Source organism: Salvelinus namaycush, chromosome 14 (genome assembly GCF_016432855.1).
Source record: "Salvelinus namaycush isolate Seneca chromosome 14, SaNama_1.0, whole genome shotgun sequence".
In the NCBI taxonomy this organism is placed as follows: domain Eukaryota; kingdom Metazoa; phylum Chordata; class Actinopteri; order Salmoniformes; family Salmonidae; genus Salvelinus; species Salvelinus namaycush.
Window position 1 is genome coordinate 21,691,108 of NC_052320.1, and position 14,361 is coordinate 21,705,468.

Below are 14,361 nucleotides of genomic sequence, written 5' to 3' on the forward strand. Positions count from 1 at the left end.
TGTGCTATTTTGTTCTTTTTTTTTTTTTTTTGCATACTTATTTTTTTGTACTTATTTTGTACATAATGTTGCTGCTACCGTCTTTTATGATAAAATAACTTCTGGACATCAGAACTGGGATTACTCACCACGGACTGGAAGAAGCTTTTTCCTTTAACGAGTCCGACGAGAAAGATATACTGCTCTCCCGGGAATAGGCCCAGATCCACGTCATTTGTGTGAAGAAAAGAGGACGCAGATCAGGCTGCCTTTTGAGAATCCGTAGGCGAGCAAGTAAGCTCCATTGCCATCAATTCTACTTGCTAACATGCACTCATTGGAAAATAAAATGGATGACTTACGATTATCCTACCATTAACAACTGTAATATCCTATGTTTCACCGAGTCGTGGCTGAATGACGACACGGACAATATAGAGCTAGAGGGATTTTCAATGCACCGGCAGAACAGAGAAGCTACGTCTGTTAAGACGATGGGTGGGGGTGTGTGTCTTTTTCTCAATAACAGCTGGTGTGCGATGTCTAATATTAAAAACATCTCGAGGTATTGCTCGCCTGAGGTAGAGTACCTTATGATAAACTGTAGACCATACTATCTACCAAGAGAGTTCTCATCTATATTATTCGTAGCAATCTATTTACCACCACAGACCAATGCTGGCACCGAGTGCACTCAAATAACTCTAAGGCCATAAGCAAACAAGAAAATGCTCATCCAGAAGCGGCGCTCCTAGTGGCCGGGGACTTTAATGCAGGCAAACTTAAATCAGTTAACATAATTTTTACCAGCACGTCACATGTGCAACCAGAGGGGAAAAAAATCTAGACCACCTTTGCTCCACACACAGAGATGCATATAAAGATCTCCCCTGCCCTCCATTTGGCAAAGCTGACCATAATTATATCCTCCTGGTTCCTGCTTACAAGCAGAAACTAAAGCAGGAAGTCCCAGTGACTCACTCAATACGGAAGTAGTCAGATGGCGCGGATGCTACGCTACATGACTGTTTTGCAAGCACAGACTGGAATATGTTCCGGGATTCATCCAATGACATTGAGGAGTATACCACCTCAGTCATCGGCTTCATCAATAAGTGCATCGACGACGTCGTCCCCACAGTGACCACACGTACATTTCCCAACCAGAAGCCATGGATTACCGGTAACATCCACATCGAACTAAAGTCTAGAGCTCCCACTTTCAAGGAGCGGGACACTAATCCAGACGCCTATAAGAAATCCTGCTATGCCCTCAGACGAACCATCAAACAAGCAATACGTCAATACAGGATTAAGATTGAATCCTACCACACTGGCTCTGATGCTCGTCGGATGTGGCAGGGCTTGAAAACTATTATGGGCTACGAAGAAAAACCCAGACGCGACCTGCCCGGTGATGCGAGCCTACCAGACGAGCTAAATGCCTTTTTATGCTCGCTTCGAGGAAAGCAACACTGAAGCATGCACGAGAGCACCAGCTGTTCTGGAGTACTGTGTGATAATGATCTCGGTAGCCGATGTGAGCAAGACCTTTAAACAGGTCAACATTCACAAAGCCGCTGGGCCAGACAGATTACCAGGACGTTTACTCAAAGCATGCGCGGACCAACTGGCAAGTGTCTTCACTGACATTTTCAACCTCTCCCTGACTGAGTCTGTAATACCTACATGTTTCAAGAAGACCACCATAGTCCCTGTGCCCAAGGAAGCGAAGGTAACCTGCCTAAATGATTACCGTACTCACGTTGGTAGGCATGAAGTGCTTTGAAAGGCTGGTCATGGCTCACAACAACAGCATCCTCCCGGATACTCTAGACCAGGGGTGTCAAACTCATTCCACGGAGGGCCTAGTGTCTGCAGGTTTTTGGTTTTTCCTTTCAATAAAGCCCTAGACAACCAGGTGTGGGGAGTTCCTAACTAATTAGTGATGTTAATTCATCAATCAAGTACAAGGGAGGAGCGAAAACCCGCAGACACTCGGCCCCCCGTGGAATGAGTTTGACACCTGTGCTCTAGACCCACTCCAATTCGCATACCGCCCCAACAGATCCACAGATGACACAATCTCAATCGCACTCCACACTTCCCTTTCCCACCTGGACAAAAGGAACACGTATGTGAGAATGTTGTTCATTGACTACAGCTCAGCGTTCAACACCATAGTGCCCACGAAGCTCATCACTAAGCTAAGGACCCTGGGACTAAACACCTCCCTCTGCAACTGGATTCTGGACTTCCTGACGGACTGTCCCAGGTGGTAAAGGTAGGCAACAACACGTCTGCCACGCTGATCCTCAAAACTGGGGCCCCTCAGGGGTGTGTACTTAGTCCCCTCCTGTACTCCCTGTTCACCCATGCCTGCGTGGCCAAACACGACTCCAACACCATCATTAAGTTTGCTGAGACACAACAGTGGTAGGCCTGATCACCGACAACGATGAGACAGCCTATAGGGAGGAGGTCAGAGAACTGGCAGTGTGGTGCCAGGACAACAGCCTCTCCCTCAATGTGAGCAAGACAAAGGAGCTGATCATGGACTACAGGAAAAGGAGGTCTGAACAGGCCTCCATTAACATCAACGGGGCTATAATGGAGCGGGTCGAGAGATTCAAGTTCCTTGGTGTCCACATCACTAACGATCTATCATGGTCCAAACTCGTCACCCAAGTCATAGACTGTTTTCTCTGCTCCGCATGGCAAGCGGTACCGGAGCGCCAAGTCTAGGACCAAAAGGCTCCTTAACAGCTTCTACCCTCAAGTCATAAGACTGCTGAACAATTAATCAAATGGCCACCGGACTCTTACATTGACCCCCCCCCCCCCCTTTGTTTTGTACACTGCTGCTACTCGCTGTTTGTTATCTATGCATAGTCACTTCACCTCTACCTACATGTACTGCTTTTAAATGCAAGTTAAACTAAAGGCATGCTCTTCAACCATTCGCTGCCCACACCTGCCCGCTCGTCCAGCATCACTAGTCTAGATGGTTCTGACTTATGTGAACAACTACAAATACCTAGGTGTCTGGTTAGACTGTAAACTCTCCTTCCAGACTCACATTAAGCATCTCCAATCCAAAATTAAATCTAGAATCGGCTTCCTATTTCGCAACAAAGCATCCTTCACTCATGCTGCCAAACATACCCTCGTAAAACTGACTATCCTACCAATCCTTGACTTCGGTGATATAATTTACAAAATATCCTCCAACACTCTACTCAGCAAATTGGATGCAGTCTATCACCGTGCCATCCGTTTTGTCACCAAAGCCCCATATACTACCCACCACTGCGACCTGTATGCTCTCGTTGGCTGGCCCTCGCTTCAAATTTGTCGCCAAACCCACTGGCTCCAGGTTATCTATAAGTCTTTGCTAGGTAAAGCCCCGCCTTATCTCAGCTCACTGGTCAACGTAGCAGCACCCACCCGTAGCACATGATCCAGCAGGTATATTTCACCGGTCACCCCCAAAGCCAATTCCTCCTTTGGCCGCCTTTCCTTCCAGTGCTCTGCTGCCAATGACTGGAATGAACTGCAAAAATCACTGAAGCTGGAGACTCATATCTCCCTCACTAGCTTTAAGCACCAGCTGTCACAGCAGCTCACAGATCACTGCGCCTGTACATAGCCCATCTGTAAATAGCCCATCCAACTACCTCATCCTCATACTGTTATTTATTTTGCTCCTTTGCACCCCAGTATCTCTACTTGAACACTCATCTTCTGCACATCTATCACTCCAGTGTTTAATTGCTATATTGTAATTATTGTCACGTTCCTGACCTTATTTCCTTTGTTTTGTCTTTATTTAGTTGGTCAGGACGTGAGCTGGGTGGGTATAGTCTATGTTCTATGTTAGGTTTGTCTTATTGGCCTGATATGGTTCTCAATCAGAGGCAGGTGCTTTACGTTGTCTGTGATTGGGAACCATATTTAGGTTGCCTGTTTTCACTATTGGTTTGTGGGTGATTGTTCCTGTTCGTGCGTTCATGTGTTTTATGTTCACTAGTTCAGGACTGTAGCTTCGTTGGTTTTCGTCTGTTGTTTTTGTTCGTATTGAAAAAGTATTCCAATAAATATGGAAACGTACCACGCTGCGCTTTGGTCCGATTCTTCTTCCACCACAGACGATCGTTAGAATTATTTCGTCACTATAGCTTGGCACCTGGCACCGGCGCAGCGGAAGGCTCCAGCCATGGAGCTGGGTTGGACGCCGCGCCTGGACTGGGCACCGGCGCTGAGGAGAGCTCCGGCCATGGAGCTGGGTTGGACGCCGTGCCCGGACTGGGCACCGGTTCAGGGGAAGGCTCCGGCCTTGGAGCTGGGTTGAACGCTGTGCCCAGACTGGGCCCCGGCGCCGAGGAAGGCTCCTGCCCTGGAGCGTGACTGGCCACCGTGCCTGGACTGGGCACCGGCGCAGAGGAAGGCTCCTGCCATGGAGCGGGACTGGACACCGTGCCTGGATTGGGCATCGGCGCAGAGGAAGGCTCCTGCCTTGGAGTGGGACTGGACGTCGTGCCTGGACTGGGCACTGGCGCAGAGGAAGGCTCCTGTCATGTAGCGGGACTGGAGGCCTGGTGCGTGGAGCCGGCACAGATGGCCCCGGACTGATGACCCGCTCTTCAGCCCGCCTGCGCTGCAGCTTACTCCTAGCTAACCCCTCTCTCCGGTATCCTTCCTCACATTGTTCCATCGACTCCCAGGCGGGCTCTGGCACTCCCCTCGGCCCGACCGACCACCCCTCATGCCCCCCCCCCCCAAAAAAAAATCTTTGGGTTTCTGTGGCCGCGGTCCCCGGCGTTGTCGTTGTCCCCCTATGCTCCTTGGCGACTCCCGCCAAGGAAGGGTCTCTTGTCCTCCGATTATCTCCTCCCAGGTCCAACTCACTTTATCCTCCACCGCACACTGTTTGGTCCTTTCTTGGTGGGATATTCTGTCACGCTCGTGAAAAAGGTCAGACCAAGGCGCAGCGTGAGTTGGGTTCCACATATTTTATTAGTGAAACTTCTACAAAAACAATAAACACGCAACGAACCAATGACATAAGTGGTGCAACATGCACAACACAAAGCAATATCCCACAAACACAGGTGGGAAAAATGGCTTCCTAAATATGATCCCCAATTAGAGGGAATGATTACCAGCTGCCTCTAATTGGGAACCATACAAACTAGCCACATAGAAAATAAATGACTAGAACACCCTCTAGTCACTCTGACCTAAACACCATAGAGAACCGAGGGCTCTCTATGGTCAGGGCGTGACACACTGCTTTGCTTTATCTTGGCCAGGTCGCAGTTGTAAATGAGAACTTGTTCTCAACTAGCCTACCTGGTTAAATAAAGGTGAAATAAAAAATATATAAAAAATACATGTACAAATAACCTCTAACTTGTACCCCCGCACACTAACTCAGTACGGGTACCCCCTGTATATAGCCTCTTATTGTTATGCTTATGTGTTACTTTTAATAATTTTTTACTTTACTTTATTTGGTAAATATTTTCTTAAGTTGGTTAAGGGCTTGTAATTAAGCATTTCACGGTAAGGTCTACACTTGTTGTATTCTGCGCAAATTAAGTTCTGTCACAAATTAAGTTTGATTTGAATAAAATGTCAATATACGGGGCTTTATTGGCATGGTAAACATAACAAAGCAAGTGAAATAGATAATAAATAAAAGTGAAATGAACAAAAAATTAAGAGTAAACATTACACTCACCAAAGTTCCGAAAGAATAAAGACATTTCAAATGTCATAGTATGTCTATATACAGTGTTGTAACAATGTGCAAATAGTTAAAGTACAAAAGAGAAAATAAACATAAATATAAGTTGTATTTACAATGGTGTTTGTTCTTCACTGGTTGCCCTTGTGGCAACATGTCATACATCTTGCTACTGTGATTGCACACTGTGGTATTTCATCCAATAGATATGGGAGTTTATCAAAATCTGTTTTTTTCAACCAAAAAATCTTTGTGGGTCTGTGTAACCTGAGGGAAATTTGTCTCTAATATGGTCATACATTTGGCAGGAGGTTAGGAAGTGCAGCTCAGTTTCCACCTCATTTTGTGGGCAGTGTGCACATAGCCTGTCTTCTCTTGAGAGCCAGGTTGTCACGCCCTGACCTTAGATATCCTTTATTCTCTATTTTGGGTTAGGTCGGGGTGTGACTAGGGTGGGCATTCTAGTTTCTTTATTTCTAGGTTGGCCTGGTACGTTCCCAATCAGAGGCAGCTGTCTATCGTTGTCTCTGATTGGGGATCATACTTAGGCAGCTTTTTCCCACCTGTTGGTTTTGGGATCTTGTTTGTGTATAGTTGCCTTGAGCACTGCATAGCTTCACGTTCGTTTTGTTCTTTACTGTTTTTTGCCGGTTCACGTAATATAGATGATGAACCCAAAACCACGCTGCATTTTGGTCCGATTCTTACAACAACGGTCCACCTAGACACCATTGCCCTAGAGCACACAGAAAAATACGTACCTCGGCCTAAACATCAGCACCACAGGTAGCTTCCACAAAGCTGTACATGATCTGCGTGACAAGGCAAGAAGGGCCTTCTATGCCAACAAAAGAAACAGGTCGTCTTCGGCGGCCTTTCTCAATAGCAAGGCTATGCTCACTGAGTCTGTATATAGTCAAAGATTTCCTTAATTTTGGGTCAGTCACAGCGGTCAGGTATTCTGCCACTGTGTACGCTCTGTTTAGGGCCAAATAGCATTTTAGCTTGCTCAGTTTTTTTGTCAGTTATTTATTAAATATATTATGTCAAGTAATTATCTTTTTGTTTTTTCATGATTTGGTTGGGTCTACTTGTGTTGCTGTCCTGGGGCTCTGTGGGGACTGTTTGTGTTTGTGAAAAGAGCCCCTGGACCAGCTTGTTAAGGGGGCTCTTCTCCAGGTTAATTTCTCTGTAGGTGATGGCTTTGCTATGGAAGGTTTGGGAATCGTTTCCTTTTAGGTGGTTGTAGAATTGAATTGTTCTTTTCTGGATTTTTATAATTAACGAGTATCGGCCTAATTCTGCTCTGCATGCATTATTTAGTGCTTTGAGTGTAGTCTCAATTTGGTGTTTGTCCCATTTTGTGAATTATTGGTTGGTGAGCGGACCCCAGACCTCACAAACATAAAGGGCAATGAGTTCTATAACTGATTCAAGTATTTTTTGACATCCTAATTAGTATGTTGAATTTCATGTTCCTTTTGTTGGCATAGAAGGCCCTTCTTGCCTTGTCATGCAGATCGTTCACAGCTTTGTGGAAGCTACCTGTGGTGCTGATGTTTAGGCCGAGGTATGTATTTTTTTGTATGCTCTAGGGCAATCGTGTCTAGGTGGAATTTGTATTCATGGACCTGACAACTGGACCTTTTTTGGAACATCATTATTTTGGTTTTACTGAGATTTACTATCAAGGCCCAGGTCTGACAGAATCTGTGCAGAAGATCTCGGTGCTGCTGTTGCACCCCCTTGGTTGTGGACAGAAGCACCAGATCATAAGCAAACAGTAGACATTTGACTTCAGATTCTAGTAGGGTGAGGCTCCGTGCTGCACACTGTTCTAGTGCCCTCGCCATTTCGCTGATATCTATGTTGAAGAAGGTGGGGCTTAAGCTGCATCCCTGTCTCACTCCCCAGCCCTGTGGAAAGATGTGTTTTTTGCCAATTTTAACCGCACACTTTTTTTTTTTTTGTGTACATGGATTTTATAATGTCGTATGTTTTCCCCCCAACACCACTTTCCATCAATTTGTATAGCAGGCCCCCGTGCCAAATTGAGTTAAATTGAAATCAAAGCATGAGAAGACTTTGCCTTTGTTTTGGTTTGTTTGTCAATTGGGGTGTGCAGGGTGAATACGTGGTCTGTTGTGCGGTAATTTGGTGAAAGGCCAATTTGACATTTGCTCAGTACATTGTTTCCCATTGTATGAGTCTGCTGTTAATGATAATGCAGAGGATTTTGCCAAGGTTGCTGTTGACACATATCCCACTGTAGTTATTGGGGTAAAATTTGTCTCCACTTTTGTGGATTGCGGTCATCAGTCCTTGGTTCCAAATATTGGAGAATATGCCAGAGATGACGATGATGTTGAAGAGTTTAACTATAGCCAATTGGAATTTGTGGTCTATATTTTACATTTTAATTTAGGATAGCATCAACCCCACAGGCCTTTTTGGGTTGGAGGGTTTGAATTTTGTCCTGTAGTTCCTTCAATGTAATTTCAGAATCCAGTGGGTCTTTAATAATTGACTATAAGATTTGTATTTGATCATGTATATGTTTTTGCTGTTTTGTTCTTTGTTATAGAGCCAGAAAGATTGGAGAAGTGGTTTATCCATACCTCTCCGTTTTGGATAGATAACTCTTAGTGTTGTTGTTTGTTTAGTGGTTAGACTCTATGGATTCTTCAATTACATTGAGCTGATTTCTGACGTGCTGTTACTTCTTTCTCCGTAGTGTATTTCTGTATTTTAGTGATTCACCATAGTGAAGGCGTAGGCTCAGGTTTTCTGGGTTTCTATGTTTTTGGTTGGACAGGTTTTTCAATTTATTTCTTAGGTTTTTGCATTCTTCATCAAACCATTTGTCATTGTTAATTTTCTTAGGTTGTCTGCTTGACATTTTTGAATTGATAGGGAAGCTGAGAGGTCAAATATACTGTTTAGGTTTTCTACTGCCAAGTTTACACCTTCACTATTACAGTGAAACCTTTTGTCCAGAAAATAGTCTAGAAGGGATTGAATTTGTTGCCTAATTGTTTTTTGGCAGATTTCCACACTACTTTCCTTCCGTCAATAGCATTTCTTAATATTATTCAGTTCCTTTGGCTTTGATGCATAGCTCTGTTCAAGTAGTGTCATTTTGCTGTGATCTGATAGGGGTGTCAGTGGACTGACTGTGAATGCTCTAAGAGACTCTGGGTTGAGGTCAGCGATAAAGTAGTCTACAGGAGATGTCAGGTTCTTGTTCAGTTCTGGCATTTAGGTCGTCACAGTCCCTGGGCCTGGAAATTGTTGATCTCCTCCTCTAGGATGGAGAAGCTGTCATCGTTAAAGTATGGGGATTCTATTGGGGGGATAAAGGTAGCACACATCAGGACATTTTTCTCTGTTGAGATAATTTCCTTATTAATCTCCAGCCAGATGTAAAATGTTCCTGTTTTGACTCATTTAAGTGGGATAGGTCTGCTCTATTCCAAATTAGCATACCCCTGGAGTCTCTTTGATGAATTCTGGGTTCCTTCTCTTTAGGTCAAAGTTAGATGATCTCAGACCTTGTATATTCCAGGATGAGATAGTAAAAGCTTTGTGTTCCATAGTGTCTAGTGTTGTTTTTGTGTGGTTTAGGCCTGGACCACCACAGTAGGTTTGAGCAGAGCATGTTGAGCATCTGTTACACACCTCTTAGGTTGCAGGATGGGGCTTGATGGGTGTAATAGTGGGGGTTGGGCCTGTTGCTCTGCTCATGGCCTGGGTATATGTCCTGCTGTCATGTTGAGGTCCTTGCAGCAGGGGCGGGGGGCATGGTGTGGGCAGAAGGAGCAGAGATCTAATATGGGGAGGCCTATATAGGGTGTGGCCAGGGTTTGCTTGGGGTGGTCTTAGCTGGTTGGGGTGTGGCTGGTGATGCTGTGGTCTGGGTGTCGGTCCTCTTGGCGTGGGTTCTCTCGGTGCAGGTCCTTCAGGAGGGGGTCTTGCAGGTCTGGGAGGGTGTCTCGCTGGTCTTGGCATGGTGTCTGTTGCTCTGTTACTCCTCTGTGAGGTGCAGGGGCTACGGTTGAAGGTGACATCCTTCAGGGTCCTTGCAAAAGTCCGGTCCGGAGCCTCCTGAGACGGGCCGCAGTCCGGAGCCTCCTGAGACGGGCCGCAGTCCGGAGCCTCCTGAGACGGGCCGCAGTCCGGAGCCTCCTGAGACGGGCCGCAGTCCGGAGCCTCCTGAGACGGGCCGCAGTCCGGAGCCTCCTGAGACGGGCCGCAGTCCGGAGCCTCCTGAGACGGGCCGCAGTCCGGAGCCTCCTGAGACGGGCCGCAGTCCGGAGCCTCCTGAGACGGGCCGCAGTCCGGAGCCTCCATTGGTGGTTCCCGGCCCAGAGTCTCCGGCGACGGTCGGCGGTCCGGAGCCTACAGCAGGGGTTCTCAATCCAGAGCCTCCTGCGACGATCCACGGTCCGGAGCCTCCGGCGACGCCCCACGGTCCGGAGCTTCCGGTGATGCGCCCCGCACCGGAGCCGCCCCCGACGCCCTGTGTCATCCATCATAGATGCCCACCCGGACCCTCCCCTATTGAGTCAGGTTTTGCGGTCGGAGTCCGCACCTTTGGGGGAGGGGTACTGTCAATCACTGACCATAGTAAGCTGTTTATTCTCTGTGTTGGTTGGGGTGTGATAGTGACTTGGGTGGGTCATCTAGGTGTTTTGTATTTCTATGGTGGCCTGATATGGTTCCCAATCAGAGGCAGCTGTTTATCGTTGTCTCTGATTGGGGATCATATTTAGGTAGCCATTTTCCTCATTTGTGGTTGTGGGATCTTGTCTATGTTTAGTTGCGTGTCAGCACTATTTGTATAGCTTCACGTTTCGTTTGTTGATTTTGTTGTTTTTTGTTCAGTGTTCATTCATTAAAAGAGAATGTACGCATACCACGCTGCGCCTTGGTCCATTCCATACGACGATCGTGACACAGTGGATGTGTGGGGGTTGTCAAGAGGGCTATCACGGGAGCTGACAGAGGTCTGTTGGGTTGGTAGTGTTGTCTGTCCCATTGTGGTGTTGAGGTTGTGGTCTGAATCTGAGGTGGGCTGTTCTGCTGGCTTCTCTGGGGGAGTGTTCTGCTCTTTGTCACACGTCAGCTTTGTCACCTCCTCCTTCAGTGCCATGTGTGCCTCTATAAGTTCTCTCACCTCAGTCCGTAGAGCAGCCAGCTCTCTCTGACAGACGTCCATCACCGTCTTCTACCTTTCGTGTCTTGTTGGGGGGGGGGGTGTTGTGCTGGTCTGTTTTGTGGGTTTGTTCTGTCTGGATTGTGTGGACTAATTCTCTGAGCTCCACCATGTCTCTCTCCAGCTCTGTGAATTTATCACTCTCAATGATGGAGAAGCAGTGCAGTTATGGGACCTGGGTGTGTTCAGTGCTGGGGGTGGTGACCATCCTCGTCTGCAGGACAGTTCGAAGAGGTGTGGTCAGACTCACTCAGGATGAGTGAGTCCTGCTGTGCTCTCTTTGATCCCGTCAAAGTCCTGCTGGAACTGCATGAGGATGCCCTGCACCTCAGACATTGACAGAGGTTGTTTCAGTTACCTCAATGTCTAGTGTTCTGAGTTTCCACCCTGTGCCAATAGCCTCTCTCTTGACACAGGGGTAGTGTGCTCTTATAGCACTGTGCCATGCCAGGGGATGGTCTGTGTGGAAAATTAATTTGCTTACGTTCCCCTCTTTGTAGCAGTCAGCAAATAGTGTCTCTAGATTGTCCATGAGGAGCTTTTTTTGGTACTACTTCAGTGCAGTGTTATTGTTGTTTTTTATCCATGGGGTACTGTATTGTAATGTCCTCTGCACAGGGATAAGCCATGGGGGCTTCAAAGGCCTCTGCATTTGGGTGGGGGGTCTGAAACTCTCCTGCCATTGTTAGGTTCAAGAGTTTTCACACCTCTCACTTCACACTTCAGTGGTAATTGAAGTTGCAGCCAGGTCAGTTCTGTCCTAGCAGCTAGGTAGCTTAGTAGCCGTATTTATTAACCTTTATATAACAAAATTACCTAGAGATTATTGTATTTTACTTTTTGGCTTCAGAAGTAGGTTTAGACTGAACATTACTCACTCAGTTTTGTGTTGGATGGTATTTCCAGGTTCCGCTGTAGGTTTTGGTTTGTTAGAAGTTTTTTCTTGATAGTACTTGGTAGTAATAGTCCATTCTGGTAATTTTGTCAAAAATCAACGTGTTAGGTATGGAATTTTGATTTGGATTGAAGGTTTTGATGTTGAGATTAGTATCCTGCTTAAGTCCTTGTGAAGAAATGGAAGTGTATCTACATTTATCCAACTCTAATTCTATCTTTTTGCAGAACAACTCAGGCGCCCATGAGCTCACTACCTGTCTCTCTCTCTCTCTCGGAATCTCTTGGGTTTGATGACAAGCCTCTGTCAGAGTTTCCTTATAAAGAGCCCTCCATGCTAAAAGACAGTTTATTGTATTTTTACTATGACTTTAGTCCTCCAAGTGTTCAGCCTGGGAGGTATTTATTCAGGCACCAAACAGAATAGACTGAAACAGGGAGGGACTGCCTGAACTTGTCCAATAAAAAATGTTTGTTTTGCCGTTGCTTACCCTAATGAATATGAACCTGGTGAACTTGTGAGTTCAGTGGTTCATCTTGACAAAATCTTTTCCGAGCCCATCACCAAATTAGCCAGTTAGCCTACAATATGTGTGTGTTTGGTATTAGTAACGGGAAATTGATAGTTACATATCGGGATATTATTTTTTACAATATATCATAATATTATTTTGACAATATCGCAATATTATTTTTGCTCTAATTTGTTATACCTGCACCAAAACTCCAGTGTTTTTTCTCCATCTTCTTTTTAAATAGGGAGCCAATTTTGTTTTCATCACTTTTATTTTCATGACTGAAAACTTTCTCATGGCTCTCTCTTGTCTCTCTGCAGCAGACATATGGTGAGCAATATGTTTGGGACATTGAATTGCAATAAAATCACAGTATTGAACCGCAATACATATAGAATGGCGAAATATATCATATCAGCACCTAAGTATCGTGATATAATATCGTACTGTGAGGTCCCGGACAATTCCCTGCCCTATTTATTATGAGTTGGACAGCTTAGGAAAGCATTGGGGAATATAAGGTCTTATAATACCAATAACATTCTGAACAATAATACCAAGGGGATAAGACATATATACCAATTGAATGAGTAAATACCCCAAAGTCCTACTGGAAATGTGCAGGTGATGAATTTGAAATGTCAGTGAGTTAGGCTCACGTACAGTAGAAGCTGTAGTTTAGGGCCCACCCGGAGACACGATGAGTCTAATCCTACCCAGCCATGTTGTTCTGGAATTTATTCTCTCCAAACACTGCACATTAACAATGATGGCAGACACCATATAAAATTGTCCCACACAACAGTAAAAAGCACCGGGTTGTTTTAACGCGGCGAGCCTCAATGATGTGTGCTCATTGTTGTATAACAGACTCCTCTCGCACATAGGGCCTTGTTAATTTATCTGTCACCCTCAGCACAGCGGCTGACTATAATCCCCTATCTGCTGACACTGACAGGGTGCTGCTACTGCTACTGCTGGTGCTACTGCTGGTGCTGTCTGGGCTATAGAGCTATATCCTGGATGATGTTTTAATGTAGCCCCATTACAGCTCTTTTTGCCTTTGTCAAATTCACAGGAATATTTACCCCTTTGACACACGATTAATGGTTTGTTGACTAAGTTGCTTGAGAATACCCTCTCATTAGGTAAAGCATGTGTTATCCCTGGCATTGCCGGCGTGCAAGCTGTTTTCTCATTGACATCCTTACACTCCCGTGGCGACAGGAAAGAACAAGATGTCAAACAGCTTTTCTGCAAGGTTCTCAGTACGTGACTGCGCTGTACTAGTAGGCCTATTTGCAATGCGCTGCCCCTGTTTGTTGCGTAGACAATGATCGTGATTTTAAGTGTCGCTGAAGTGAATTAGAATGTCATTCAAGTGTCAGCATCTGCTATTTGAGGGTGGGCGTGTGGCGTGCCCCTGACAAGAAGAGCCTGCAGATATCAGTGAGGGAGTGAAGAAGATTCCAACAAATGACTGATGACGTTGGGATTGGGAAACTGTGGTTGTGACTAGATGGAGTAAAGCTATGACCGGAAGATACTTTTCGTAGCATGTTAGGAAAGCGTTTTAGCTAACCCTAACCCCTTTCCTAACCTTAACCTAATTCTTCTAACCTGCTACATTAATTCTCCTAACCTGCTACGAAAAAGTCCCGGTTGTAGCTGTATTCCACCTAGTTAGAACAGGAAACTGTGCCTTTTTGTTTGAAGGGGACAGTCAAAGTCTTTGGTTTTGAGTTGGCTTCATACCTTTGTTTTAAGACCTTAATCATGTTCAGAGTTTGCATGTTCTTGTTAAACACTCAGTCCTCCAGGAATTGGAATCCCTGCAAATTGAGAAAGGATATTTGGATAAGAGCAGTTGATTTTAGAGGAATTGGAAGGGAATCAATTTGGAGGAGAATCAAAGAGAAGCTCTATTCAAAGGAGGACTCTGTCTTTGAATTAGAAATACATGTTCTGAACAACGTCCATTGCGGATAGCCTGGAGACAAGGGTCAGCG